General features: G+C 43.9%; 1 protein-coding gene across 2 annotated transcripts in view; it reads right to left on the reverse strand.

Moving 5' to 3' along the window:
* Positions 1-11,582, reverse strand: part of LOC110534335 (F-box only protein 41) — a 92,812-nt gene extending 81,230 nt beyond the window's left edge. Inside the window, exon 1 of one of the 2 annotated variants that reach the window (XM_036933416.1) lies at positions 11,228-11,582. The gene's annotated coding sequence lies outside the window, so the exon portion shown is untranslated. The remainder of the gene's footprint in view (positions 1-11,227) is intronic. The other variant, XM_036933417.1, reaches the window with a different exon arrangement.
* Between the last annotated feature and the right edge of the window lie 2,483 nt (positions 11,583-14,065).

Consider the following 14,065-nt stretch of genomic DNA (forward strand, 5'->3'; position numbering starts at 1 on the left):
GACCTCCTTGAGCTATTAACCCAATGAGCTTTCCTGTTCTATCAGTATCATCTCACTGGGTGGATGCAGAGAAGCTGACCTTTAATTAGGCCCAGAGGGAATCCGAGGGAGACGACCCATCATGTGCCCATCACCAATTGGCTCTTAAAACAACGTCCAGTGGCTTTTAATTAAACAACAATCCATACTGCTTTCAGAAGCACTGAAATCAGTGCCGAATTGCATCCCATTATCGGTAAGCACTGTACAGTTGGAGAGCGGTGCATCACATCCTCAATCTGATCTATGATAAAGTAAATGTTTTTGCCTGGAGGTGTGGAGAGAATAGAGAAGCAAGGCAGGGTGTGGCTGGCTAATAACCGGCACAGAGTCTTCTACCTCTGCGGTGCTTCACGCGGAGGTGGTGTTGTGGCATTTAGCGGTGCCAAGACTCTGCAAGGTGCAACACAAGCAGCTGCCTACTCTTAGTCAGCGTTGTTCAGACTGTTCAAGGTTTTTATTCTGAAGATGTGAACTAGAATGTTTACGAGTGAGAGGAATTAAATATCAATTTTATACAGGCATGTAATTAAACATATTGGGGAACGTTATGACAATAACTAACATGCACCTGTGTTTTACTGTGTTCCCATTGGCTCCACAGATTGCCATATCTCCTTACTGTATAAGGGCTTCTGCTATGATTGTAAAGTTCCAGCAACTTTCCCAAAATTCCCAGGTATTCAAGAAATCACAATTCGCAGATTACACAAATCAGGGGGGAATAAGCAGGAAAACCAGAATCCTCCAACCAGGATTTCTGGAAAGGTTACCAGATTTTAGCTACCCTAACATTTGCCTTACCTTTAACACTGTGTTTATTTAAACCCCCAATGCTGGCTAGGCTTTAGCATGAGCGTGTCAAAGTGTTAGTCCTGAGGAAGCCACGGGTTCCTTCCAAGACAATCACCCAGCCAAGGGCTACGAACCTGAGAGCAGAGAGCCAAATCCCATAGCCAGCCAATTGAACAGAATGTCAAAGTCCTCTTCGGGGATGCCCACTCTATTCAAAATGGACTGGACTGTGTCACACAATGGCCTACCTTTCCTTCGTGACAGTTGATGGGTGAAAGCCATGGTGGGAAGTGGAAACCTGTTCACTCCTTTCATGTGTAAGTGGTTATGAAGGACAGGAGATCAGGATATTAATATTGGGTCACAGCTACTGTGTGAAGGTAAATAAGACAAGAAAAAAAAGGTGGGGATTTTTAAGAGTAGCTACACTGTGGATGCAGCCGTTGAGGACTGAGGAGACACTGCTACTGTACTGTGACTAGGGTTGCAAAGAGTCAGAAACTTTCCAGGAAATTTCCGAATTTTTTCAGGAAATTTTCCAAGGGAAGTTAAGCCCTGGAATTTGGGGAATAATGCTTAAATTCATTTTTTAAAAGTTAGCTTATAACAGTGAACCTTTTTTGTGGGTTAACATAAGGCAATTCTAGGTCTAGGTCTAGGCCCTCTGCATGCACAGTGCACTCTTCCATCACATGTACAGATGATTCTCAAGATCTTGCACACTAATGAGATGCTATTGAGCCCACACTACTAAACTGTCTGAGCCAAGGACAACATGCTTTCTGGTAAGTTTTGATTACAATACTGGGTGAGGTGAATATACACTGCTCAAAAAAATAAAGGGAACACTTAAACAACACAATGTAACTCCAAGTCAATCACACTTCTGTGAAATCAAACTGTCCACTTAGGAAGCAACACTGATTGACAATACATTTCACATGCTGTTGTGCAAATGGAATAGACAACAGGTGGAAATAATAGGCCCCAATAAAGGAGTAGTTCTGCAGGTGATAACCACAGACCACTTCTCAGTTCCTATGCTTCCTGGCTGATGTTTTGGTCACTTGAATGCTGGCGGTGCTTTCACTAGTGGTAGCATGAGACGGAGTCTACAACCCACACAAGTGGCTCAGGTAGTGCAGCTCATCCAGGATGGCACATCAATGCGAGCTGTGGCAAGAAGGTTTGCTGTGTCTGTCAGCGTAGTGTCCAGAGCATGGAGGAGCTACCAGGAGACAGGCAAGTACATCAGGAGATGTGGGGGAGGCCGTAGGAGGGCAACAACCCAACAGCAGGACCACTACCTCCGCCTTTGTGCAAGGAGGAGCAGGAGGAGCACTGCCAGAGCCCTGCAAAATGACCTCCAGCAGGCCACAAATGTGCATGTGTCTGCTCAAACGGTCAGAAACCGACTCCATGAGGGTGGTAATGAGGGCCCGACGTCCACAGGTGGGGGTTGTGCTTACAGCCCAACACCGTGCAGGACGTATGGCATTTGCCAGAGAACACCAAGATTGGCAAATTCGCCACTGGCGCCCTGTGCTCTTCACAGATTAAAGCAGGTTCACACTGAGCACGTGACAGACGTGACAGTCTGGAGATGCCGTGGAGAACGTTCTGCTGCCTGCAACATCCTCCAGCATGACCGGTTTGGCGGTGGGTCAGTCATGGTGTGGGGTGGCATTTCTTTGGGGAGCCGCACAGCCCTCCATGTGCTCGCCAGAGGTAGCCTGACTGCCATTAGGAACCGAGATGAGATCCTCAGACTTCTTGTGAGACCATATGCTGGTGCGGTTGGCCCTGGGTTCCTCCTAATGCCAGACAATGCTAGACCTCATGTGGCTAGAGTGTGTCAGCAGCTATGGACTGCTATGCTATGGACTGGCCCGCCCGTTCCCCAGACCTGAATCCAATTGCGCACATCTGGGACATCATGTCTCGCTCCATCCACCAACGCCACGTTGCACCACAGACTGTCCAGGAGTTGGTGGATGCTTTAGTCCAGGTCTGGGAAGAGATCCCTCAGGAGACCATCCGCCACCTCATCAGGAGCATGCCCAGGCATTGTAGGGAGGTCATACAGGCACGTGGAGGCCACACACACACACTACTGAGCCTCATTTTGACTTGTTTTAAGGACATTACATCAAAGTTGGATCAGCCTGTAGTGTGGTTTTCCACTTTAATTTTGAGTGTGACTCCAAATCCAGACCTCCATGGGTTGATAAATTTGATTTCCATTGATAATTTGTGTGTGATTTTGTTGTCAGCACATTCAACTATGTAAAGAAAAAAGTATTTAATAATAATATTTCATTCATTCAGATCTAGGATGTGTTATTTTAGTGTTCCCTTTATTTTTTTGAACAGTGTATATTTTATATGGCATACATTATTTTTGTTAACTAGTAAATAGTAGCCTACAGCAAAGTGTATTTAAATCATTTCTAACTTGTTAACAATTTGTTAGTTAGTTTTCTACCGTGTGGGTTTTAGCTTGCTTGAGCCTGCTGAGGAGTGTTAATTCACCTGTTTCCATACAGGATTCATTTTAAAACTTTTATCTTACAAAGGCGTTGTTTAATCTAACTGCTTAATTATTTATCTGTACATGGAATTGTATTTTTTTTTTTTTAAGTAATCTTTACAGAAAACTGCCACGGGCACTATCTGATATGTAGAGACATTTCACTACAGCTAATGTAGAAGGAAAAGCTGTGTACATTTGCAAATAGTGTCAAATCATATGTGAAGAATGCAACAAAGATGCAGAATCATCTGGCCAAGTGCATAAAGTTCCCTCAGTGCACACAACAAGCAACCTCTGACAAAAGTCCCTCTGCTTCTATTCGAGGTGAAAATGATGAATCAGACACCTTATCAATAGCAACGGCTCATGGTCCTCCTGGAATCAGATGTTTTTGACTCAATGGAGGAACGTAGTCAGAGAAATGCTGATGAATGTCTTGCTCGAGCTGTATCTGCAACTAGTTCTCCTCTGATGCTCACAGGCAATGTGTATTGGAAGAGATTTCTGAATGTTCTTCACCCAGCATACACCCCTCCAACCTGACATGCTTTATCTACTAATTTTCTGGATGCAGAGTTCAAGTGAAGGTCAAGCAAATCATAGAGAAATCAGACTGTATTGCAATCCTCTCTGATGGGTGGTCGAATGTTGGTGGGCAAGGAATAATTAACTACATCATCTCCACCCCTCAACCAGAATTCTACAAGAGCACAGACACACCGGTCTCTACATTGCAGATGAGCTGAAGGCAGTCAATGACCTTGGAACACAGACGATATTTGCACTGGTGGCAGACAATGCTGCGAACATGAAGGCTGCTTGGTCTAAAGTGGAGGAGTCCTACCCTCACATCACACCCATTGGCTGTGCTGCTCATGCATTGAGTGTGCTCCTCAAGGACATCATGGCACTGAAAACAACAGATACACTCTACAAGAAAGCCACGGAAATGGTTAGATATGTGAAGGATCATCAAGTTATAGCAGCAACAGCCATTGGTGTGGTATTGTCATCAAGTTTGACAGTCTCCTGGAGGGGAAGGAGTCTCTCCAAGAAATGGCCATATCACAGTCTGCTGATATGGATAGCCCCATCATGAGGATCCTCCTGGATGATGTATTTTGGGACAGAGTGGTAAGCAGCCTGAAACCTATAGCAGTAGCCATTGCACAGATTGATGGAGACAATGCCATCCTGTCTGATGTTCAGACTCTGCTTGCAGATGTAAGAAGAAAGCCGTACTGCCCTGCCCACTTCACTGATGCGCCAAGCAGAGGAAACTGCAGTTCTGAAATACATAATGCATGAAGACTTCTGCCTGAAGCCCATACACACCGCAGCGTACATGTTGGATCCCAAATATGCTGGCAAGAGCATCCTGTCTGGTGCAGAGATCAACAAGGCCTATGGTGTCATCACTACCATGTCTCGCCAACTTGGCCTGGATGAGGGCAAGGTTCTTGGCAGCCTGGTGAAGTACACTTCCAAGCAAGGGCTTTGGGATGGAGATGCAATATGGCAGTCGTGCCAACATATCTCATCAGCCACCTAGTGGAATGGACTTTGTGGATCTGAGGCTCTTTCCCCTGTTGCCTCCAACATCCTCCAAATCCCACCAACATCGGCTGCCTCAGAGCGCAACTGGTCCTTGTTTGGGAACACACATCAAAACAGGCTGACCAGTACAAGGGTTGAAAAATTGGTGGCCATCCGGGCTAATTTGAGGCTTTTTGAGCCTGACATCGAACCATCCTCAACAAGGTTGGAAAGTGACCGTGAAGATGAGGCCTCAGTCTGATGTTCAAGAGGTGGACATTGAGGAGGTCCAGGGAGAAGACATGGAAGCATGAGAGGAAGACAACCAAAGCTTTAGTTTCTGGATTATCATTTTACAGATGTATGTTGAAAACGTTTTCGGGAGATGCGATGGATCATTGGGGATCATTCAATATTCCCTTTCTTTTGTTGTTCAGTGAAATCATCCCATGTGAAGAGTCAACTCATTTATTTAGAGTTCAATTTGTAATTAATGATTTATTTATTTTTTCTATTGGAAGGATTTAGTTATTATTTGCAATTATGTCTACTTATGTTTCTGTGTCCATAATATATGGTAAATACATCAACTAAAAAACATCTAAAAATGGTATTAATATTAATGCGCATATATTCCCGTTAATTCCCACAGAAAGTTTCCACCTCTGAATATTCCCCAAAATGTGCAACCCTAACTGGGACTAAGGCTAGGACAATAATCGTATGGTCACGTAAAAAAAAAAATAATAATAATTCCAACAACTATGGACAATAACAGAAATGTAAAATAAGAATCGTCATGAGTATCAAAGTAGTTTTAGGAGCGGGATATTCAACTTTATTTTCAAGTAGATATAGTTCACCCAATTGGTAGCAACCAAAGTCAATTTTATTATTAAACGCAGGCATGAGATATAAGCCTTCTGACCCTGGGTCTGTAACAAATGGTTTTGATTATCCACCAATTGTATTCCTTAACATTCCAAATGATTGACAGCACTGCATTTCCATCCAGTCAGTGAGATTTTTAAACAATGTAGAAATATTGTATATGAGGCCATTGATTTGAGGTGGCAAAGCAACATGTGTCCGCAATCCATTTGTTTAACCGATGTTAGGGGAGACCGAGGGACACCAACTAGTGCTGTGCAAATATCCATCGAGGATGGATGTAATATTTCAATTGATTAGTAGTATTTGAGCCTCCCTGGAGTGCCAGATGGGCGGAGTTTGCACTTTAGGGACAATATCTGCTGCCCCATTGGGATTCTTCTCCACCACTACAGATCTCACACTCACCCAAACTAGGCCACTCACTAAGGTGGGAAGATAGAGTTACTTTGATTAAGGAGGGAACTGGTAGATTGGTGAAGGGGCAGCTCTTGGTGAAGGGGCAGCTCTTGGCAGGGGATGAAGTGTAAAGGCAAGTGTCAGAAAAGCAGGCAATGAAATGCTGGGCTGATGGTGGTGTCCCAACTGGCACCCTTTTCCCAATAAAGTGCACTACATAGGGAGCCATTTGGGACGTAGGTGATATTCCCCTTCTGACTGGGGGTGGCCTTTATTCACACAACGGTAAAAGGTCTGATTGATCCGATTCACTATTATTGGAAACAGAAATATACGTGTCATGCTGATGGCAGAGTCAGGATTTGGCGTAAGCAGCATCAGTCCATGGCCCCATCCTGCCTGGTGTCAACGGTACAGGCTGGTGGTTTAATGCTGCAGGGAATGTTTTCCTGGCACACATTAGGTCCCTTGATACTAATTGGGCAACGTTTTCATGACCCAAAGAATTACGGCCGTTCTGGAGGCAAAGGGGGGGGTCTGACCCAGTACTTGATGGGTGTACCTAATAAACTGTGTGTATAAGTGGTGCTGTATCAAATCTCCGTTCAAAATTGTGGGGAGAGCAGAGGCAGTCAACAACGGAGGTCTCAAATGTAAACAAAACAATCTCTCGTTACCGTCCCATAGTGGCAGTCAGATAGTGTAGTGGCGCTATGGGACAGGAGGAGTACGATCAATGTTGTTTTGCCAGAGGTGATGTGATGTTGTATGTGTACTTGAGGAAAATTACTATGGGATCGGGACGCTCCACTGTCACTGTAGAGAATACTTGACACCTACACAAGGAAAATGACTATGGGAAGATCCACTGTCACTGACGCACGTACACAGAGGAATACTTGACACCCAACTGTCTGGGCGACAGACCGAAAACATTCTTCATGAGAATGAAATTTCACTGAATATGCAGCATTCCTCCAAGGTAACTAGTGGTTAAAAGAATGCATTAGTTGACAGAGATAGTGCTCATCGGTCACCATTGTCAAGGAGATTTTCTTGAATCGCTTTGGGAATGTCCACCCTGGGTCACTGTGTGGAAATTGAACAAAAATGTCCCATGAATTTCTATTTGAAATTCAATACAAAGAAGAAACAGGCCTAACCTTTGGTGGAGAAAGAAACTAAATGTCAAATGGGATGTAAACTCTTCTTAGAGCTTAATATAGATTGGTATTGAACAAAAATAGCTGAAATAAAAGATTCCAGAAATGTTCCAAAAAGCTCATTTCTCAGATTTTGTGCACAAATTTGTTTACATCCCTGTTAGTAAGCATTATTCATTTGCGAAGATGATCCAGCCACCTGACAGGTGTGGCATATCAAGAAGTTTAAACAGCATTATCATTACACAAGGTGCACCTTGTGCTGGGGACAATAAAAGGCCACTAAAATGTGCAGTTATGACAAACACAATGCCACAGCATGCAATTGGCATGCTGACGTCAGGAATTTCAACCAGAACTGTTGCCAGAGAAATTAATGTTAATTTCTCTATCATAAGCCACATCATTTTAGAGAATTTGGCAGTACGTCCAACCGGCCTCACAACCACAGACCACGTGTAACCACGCCAGCCCAGGACCTCCACATCCGGCTTCTTCACCTGCGGGATCGTCTGAGACCAGCCACCCGGACAGCTGAAGAAACTGTGGGTTTGAACAACTAAAGAATTTCTGCACAAACTGTTAGAAACCATCTCAGGGAAGCGCATGTGAATGCTCGTCGTCCTCACCAGGATCTTGAACTGAGGTTCTTGACCTGACTGCGGTGTGCAAATGCTCACCTTCCATGGCCACTTCATAGATTAATACAGGTTTCAACAGATGGCAGACAGCGTGTATGGCTGTGTGTGGGCGAGCGGTTTACTGATGTCAGTGTTGTGAACAGAGTGCCCCATGGTGGCGCTGGGGTTATGGAATGGGCAGGCATAAGCTACAGGCTAACACAATTGCAATTTATTGATGGCAATTTGAATGCACAGAGATACCACGACAAGATGCCCATTGTCGTGCCATTCATCCGCCCCATCACCTCATGTTTCAGCATGATAATGTACAGCCACATGTTGCAAGGATCTGTACACAATTCCTGGAAGCTGAAAATGTCCCATGTCTTTCATGGCCTGCATAATTAGACATGTCACCCATTGAGCATGTTTGGGATGCTCTGGATCAACGTGTTTGACAGCGAGTTTCCAGTTCCCGCCAATATCCAGCAACTTCGCACGGCCATTGAAGAGGAGAGGGACCACATTCCACAATCAACAGCCTGATCAGCGCTATGCGAAGGAGATGTCTCGCCTGCATGAGGCAAATGGGGGTCACACCAGATACTGACTGGTTATCTGTGACCAACAGATGCATAACTGTATTCCCAGTCATGTGAAATCAATAGATTAGCATTTCACTGTAAGGGCTACACCTGTTGTATTCGGTGCATATGACAAATAACATTTGATTAGGGCCTAATGAATTTCTTTCAATTGACTGATTTCCTTATACCAGTGGTCACCAACCTTTTGAGTCAAGATCACTTTCGCAGTCAAAAAAAACAAGCAGAGATCTTCTGCTCAGATTTGTTTAAATATGACTTGTAACAATCTAATAAAAACAGTTTTGTAGGAATGATGTTTGGGCAGTAAGCCTAATACATTATCACAGCATATTGGTTATATGCCTGGCAATATTGTTCTTCTCAGACCATATCAGCTTTCAAAACTCAAGCTTTGATAACAAACTAGATCAGTTGGTGTATCACTTGCGAGGCACTGCGGACCGGACCATAAATTGATTTTTTTTTTACTGGACTGATGGTACCTGCATCTAATGGCCATGGTGCTTTCAAGACAACTGGGAACTAAAAAAAAAATTGGAGTCAAAATCATGAAGTCTGATCGTCAGGTCGGAAAGTCAGAGCTCTAGAAAGATGCCAGAGTTTCCGACTTGGAATTCCAAGTTCAAAAGAGTTTTCCCAGTCGGATCTCGTTTCGAGTTCCCAGTTGACCTCCCAACTTCAGTGTATTCAAGACGCCAATTTCCAAGTTGTTTTGAACACAGCATTTGTCTCAGCAGAGGGAGGGAGAGACAGAGACAGGACAGTCTCCCACCGGATGGCTAAACTCGAGTCACACCGCATCTGCCTCAGTCATGCACAAATTCATGTTATTCCTATGACCAGAGAAAGTTAAATATTCCTCTATATTAAAGTAGCCATGACAAGCTGCTAATAATAATACAAATGCAAGGCTAACAATACACTTGGCTACACATTCGATGCAGCAGTGCATGTGGAAGTACGGAGAAAAAATATGTTATGTTTTGTAATCGCGTTGAATTTAAAAAAACAGTGTTGACAGTGCTAAATAAAAACTTAAATCATGAACTCGCCCATAAAAATAGCAGCTCTTCGCTTGTGTTTAGGTCTAAAAGTAATGTCGGTCTGCTCATACAGGTCTAGTGAAGCCCCAGTGCACTACTTTTGTAAAATATATATATATATATATAAAATCAATACTGTAAAGTACACACACTAAAGCATAGCTGAGGGAAGTAGGGGTGCTGAGAGTGCTGCAGCACTCCCTGAATATTTATATATTATTTTTACATTTCAGGGGGTGCTCTAGCACCCACAGCACCCGTACTTCCCGCAGCTATGCTTTTAGTGTGTGTACTTTACTGTATTTATACTTGGGATATCTCTTTTCAAACGGGAAAAGTTTCAAAAATTACTTTAATTAAAGCTTGAATGACTTGACTTTAGTCCCATCTGATGCCCGACAGAGCAGCATGGACACAGCAACAGCAAGTAAGTATTTCCCACAGTAGTCAGCCAGTCACACACAAACAGTAAGTCAGTATTTCCCACAGTAGTCAGCCAGTCACACACAAACAGTAAGTCAGTATTTCCCACGGGTCACACACAGCACAATTTCCCACACTCAAGTAGCCTGTCTGTCACTTTAGGCAAAGTGCTGCTGTGGCTTCAAGAGCTGTGGGGGCAGATCTGGGAAGTTCTCTAAATGGCCAAGCAGAAGCAGTGCATAATGCCAACTCATAATTTCCTTCGGGACCTTCGCCTTGAGCTCAAGTGTATTTAGAGGGACAGCTGGAATTACTATGAGGATCATAGCTGAGTAGTGGGATCTTTCAAAATATAAATACATATTTAAAGTAAATGATATGAGGTATTATCAGATAGGCCCTAATCATATTGCTTTGATTTTAGGACATTATGCCCAAATAAATGTAATTTCTCTGGAGAAAAAAAAAACATGGATATACTGGAATAATAGTGTTTCTGTACTTAAAAGCTTCCAACAATTTGCAAAAATAGGCTACATTACGTTTTCCGCTGAATAATGATTCCACCCGAATAGATTGTATCATGTTATGATGGGCATGGGCCAGATTGTCACTAACCGTCACGTAGCCTATGAGAAGCGAATTAGGCCGGTGACATAATGGATTCCGAACATTCGAATGACAACTGATTGATTAAGCGACAATTACGCACGTGCAATGAACGGCTATACATATTGATTGCAACAATCGCACTGACTGAACGTTATCAGTCTTCGTATGGGTGTGAAGACCCAAAGACAAGTGGCATAGGTAGCATACCGCAGCAAGAACATGCAGCTTGACTGTAGCCTATCATTCACCAATTTAAATAACCCGAAGAAAAACAACACGTTTCATTACACAGCGTAACATTGACAAATATCAATGCAGTCGTGTGGATACGGAGGACAACGTGTCCGGCGCGGGTAGTAGCGTAACACTAGCAGCATGCCCTGATTTTCTTGCCTACCATTTTCTACAGTGCACAGACCATCACTTGTGTGCTGCCTGCTAGCTCTAATTATGCGTTATTTTCAGCCATTCTCTCGAACGTGGTGTCAACTGATACATACACACAAACACTTAGCACTGCCATCCCTCCAAAACATTATGTAGGGTAAAAAGCGCTTCTCACCTTGCAATTTTCTCCCCATTTCTCGCTCGAGCGAAGGAGCCGCTCCAGCATTCGTTGACGTCACACGCCCCACTCTGCAGCATAAATACAGTAGGCTTGCAATAGAACGAGAGGGCGCACTGGGAGAGCGAATGAGAGAAAATAAGGCTGTTCGAGCTCGAATAAAGATTTCTCCCCACCGAAATCTAGAAGATGAAAGACATCCCTCTACCTGTGTGATTCCCAAGGAGCCTTCATTCCTGTGAACACAGGACATTAAAACACGATCATTCCCGGGAGAACTAGGATTTGAGATGAATGCATGCATACAGAGAAAAATACTACAAACAAATGCTCTTTTTATTTTTTCATTTTTTTCTAGAACATCATTTTTTAAAGCATGTCAAAGTAGGCCCAGTCACTGCAACTGCATGTACTAGTAATAATGATCACCTGTCATGTCATCTATAATGGGCTCCTCACTTTATTTCAACCAATCAAATGTGATTTGATCAACAAACCAATCAGTAATAAATGTATCATTTTAAGCGCCTGTATAAACGGGTAGACAACAGTCACAAGCTAATGCACTATAAAAATCAGCAGCTAGTGCAAGAGGACCAGGAGTCCTTGAGTATGGAAGTGAGGTCTCTCTCTGTCTGTCTGTCTGTCTGTCTGTCTGTCTGTCTGTCTGTCTGTCTGTCTGTCTGTCTGTCTGTCTGTCTGTCGAGGAGTCATGCTCATAGGGAACACAGGGCCATGTGTACATGCTGGTATTTTTTGTGTGTGAATGTTTAGTTGTTGTGTCTCTGTAATGCTAATTTTATGAAGTTGGCTTTGGCTCGCCCAGATTGGGAAGCTATCTCCCAACTAGCTACAAGAAGCCATTTCAGGCTATTCTTTTTCACCTTTATTTAACCAGGTAGGCCAGTTGAGAACAAGTTCTCATTTACAATTAGTCAAGTTAGAGTAGCTAGTTTGTCTAACTAAACTGGCATGCCTGCTGGCAAGGTTGGTAGACTTCAGAAAAGCAAACAATTACCAAATGTACTGAATAAGAATTACATTCCTTTCAATCTTTTACCCAGATTTTAGCAGGGATGCAGAGCGGCATATGTAGTTTCTTTAACTAAATAATCACCAGTCAGCTTCAAGATGGCCACCATTGTTCCTGTACCCAAGAAAGAAAAGGTACCTGAACTGAACAACTTCTGTCACCTCTGTCATCGTGAAGTGATTTGAGAGACTAGTCAAGGATCATATCACCTCTACCTTACCTGTCACCTTAGACCCACTTCAATTTGCTTACCGCCCCAATAGGTCCACAGACGACGCAATCACACTGCCCTAACCCATCTAGACAGAGGAATACCTATGTAAGAATGCTGTTCATTGACTATAGCTCAGCATTCAACACCATAGAACCCTCCAAGCTCATCATTAAGCTCGAGGCACTGGGTCTGAACCCCGCCCTGTGCAACTGGGTCCTGGACTTCCTGATGGGCTGCCCCCAGGTGGTGAAGGCAGCAAACAACACCTCCACTTCTCTGATCCTCAACACTGGGGCCCCACAAGGGTGCGTGCTTAGCCCCCTCCTGTACTCCCTGTTCACCCGTGACTGTGTGGCCACGCATGCCTCCAACTCAATCATCAAGTCTGTAGACGACACAACAGTACTAGGCTTGATTACCAACAATGACGAGACAGCCTACAGGGAGGAGGTGAGGGCTCTGCATGTGTAGTGCTAGGAAAATAACCTCTCACTCAAGGTCAACAAAACAATGGAGATGATCGTGGACTTCAGGAAACAACAGAGGGACCACCCCCCTATCCACATTGACCACAGTGGTGAAGCTGGAGAGCTTCAAGTTCCTCTGCGCACATGTCACGAACAAACTGAAATGGTCCACCCACACAGACAGTGTGGTGAAGAAGGCGCAATAGCACCTCTTCAACCTCAGGATGCTGAAGAAATTTGGCTTAGCACCTAAAACTGTTACAGGTGCACAATTGAGAGCATCCTGTCGGGCTGCATCACCACCTGGTACGGCAACTGCACAGCCCACAACCACAGGGCTCCCCAGAGGGTGGTGCGGTCTGCCCAACGCATCACAGGGGCAAACTACCTGCCATCCAGGACACCTACAACACCCGATGTCACAGGCAGGCCAAAAAGATAATCAAGGACAACAACCACCTGTGCCACTGCCTGTTCACCCCACTATTATCCAAGAAGGTGAGGTCAGTACAGGTGCATCAAAGCTGGGACAGAGAGACAGCTTCTATCTCAAGGCCATCAATGTTAAATAGCCATCACTAGCACATACAGTTGAAGTCAGAAGTTTACATACACTTAAGTTTGAGTCATTAAACTCGTTTTTCAACCACTCCACAAATTTCTTGTTAACAGACTATAGTTTTGGCAAGTCGGTTAGTACATCTACTTTGTGCATGACAAGTAATTTTTCCAACAATTGTTGACAGATTATTTCACTGTATCACAATTCCAGTGGGTCAGAAGTTTACATACACTAAGTTGACTGTGCCTTTAAACAGCTTGGAAAATTCCAGTAAATGTCATGGCTTTAGAAGCCTCTGATAGGCTAATGATTTAATTTGAGTCAATTGGAGGTGTACCTGTGGATGTATTTCAAGGCCTACCTTCAAACTCAGTGCCTCTTTGCTTGACATCATGGGAAAATCAAAAGAAATCAGCCAAGTCCTCAGAAAAAAATTATTGTAGACCGCCACAAGTCTGGTTCATCCTTGTGAGCAATTTCCAAACGCCTGATGGTACCACGTTCATCTCTACAAACAATAGTACGCAGGTATAAACACCATCGGACCACGCAGCCGTCA

The sequence above is a fragment of the Oncorhynchus mykiss genome, chromosome 10, assembly GCF_013265735.2.
Source record: "Oncorhynchus mykiss isolate Arlee chromosome 10, USDA_OmykA_1.1, whole genome shotgun sequence".
NCBI classification, from domain to species: Eukaryota; Metazoa; Chordata; class Actinopteri; order Salmoniformes; family Salmonidae; genus Oncorhynchus; species Oncorhynchus mykiss.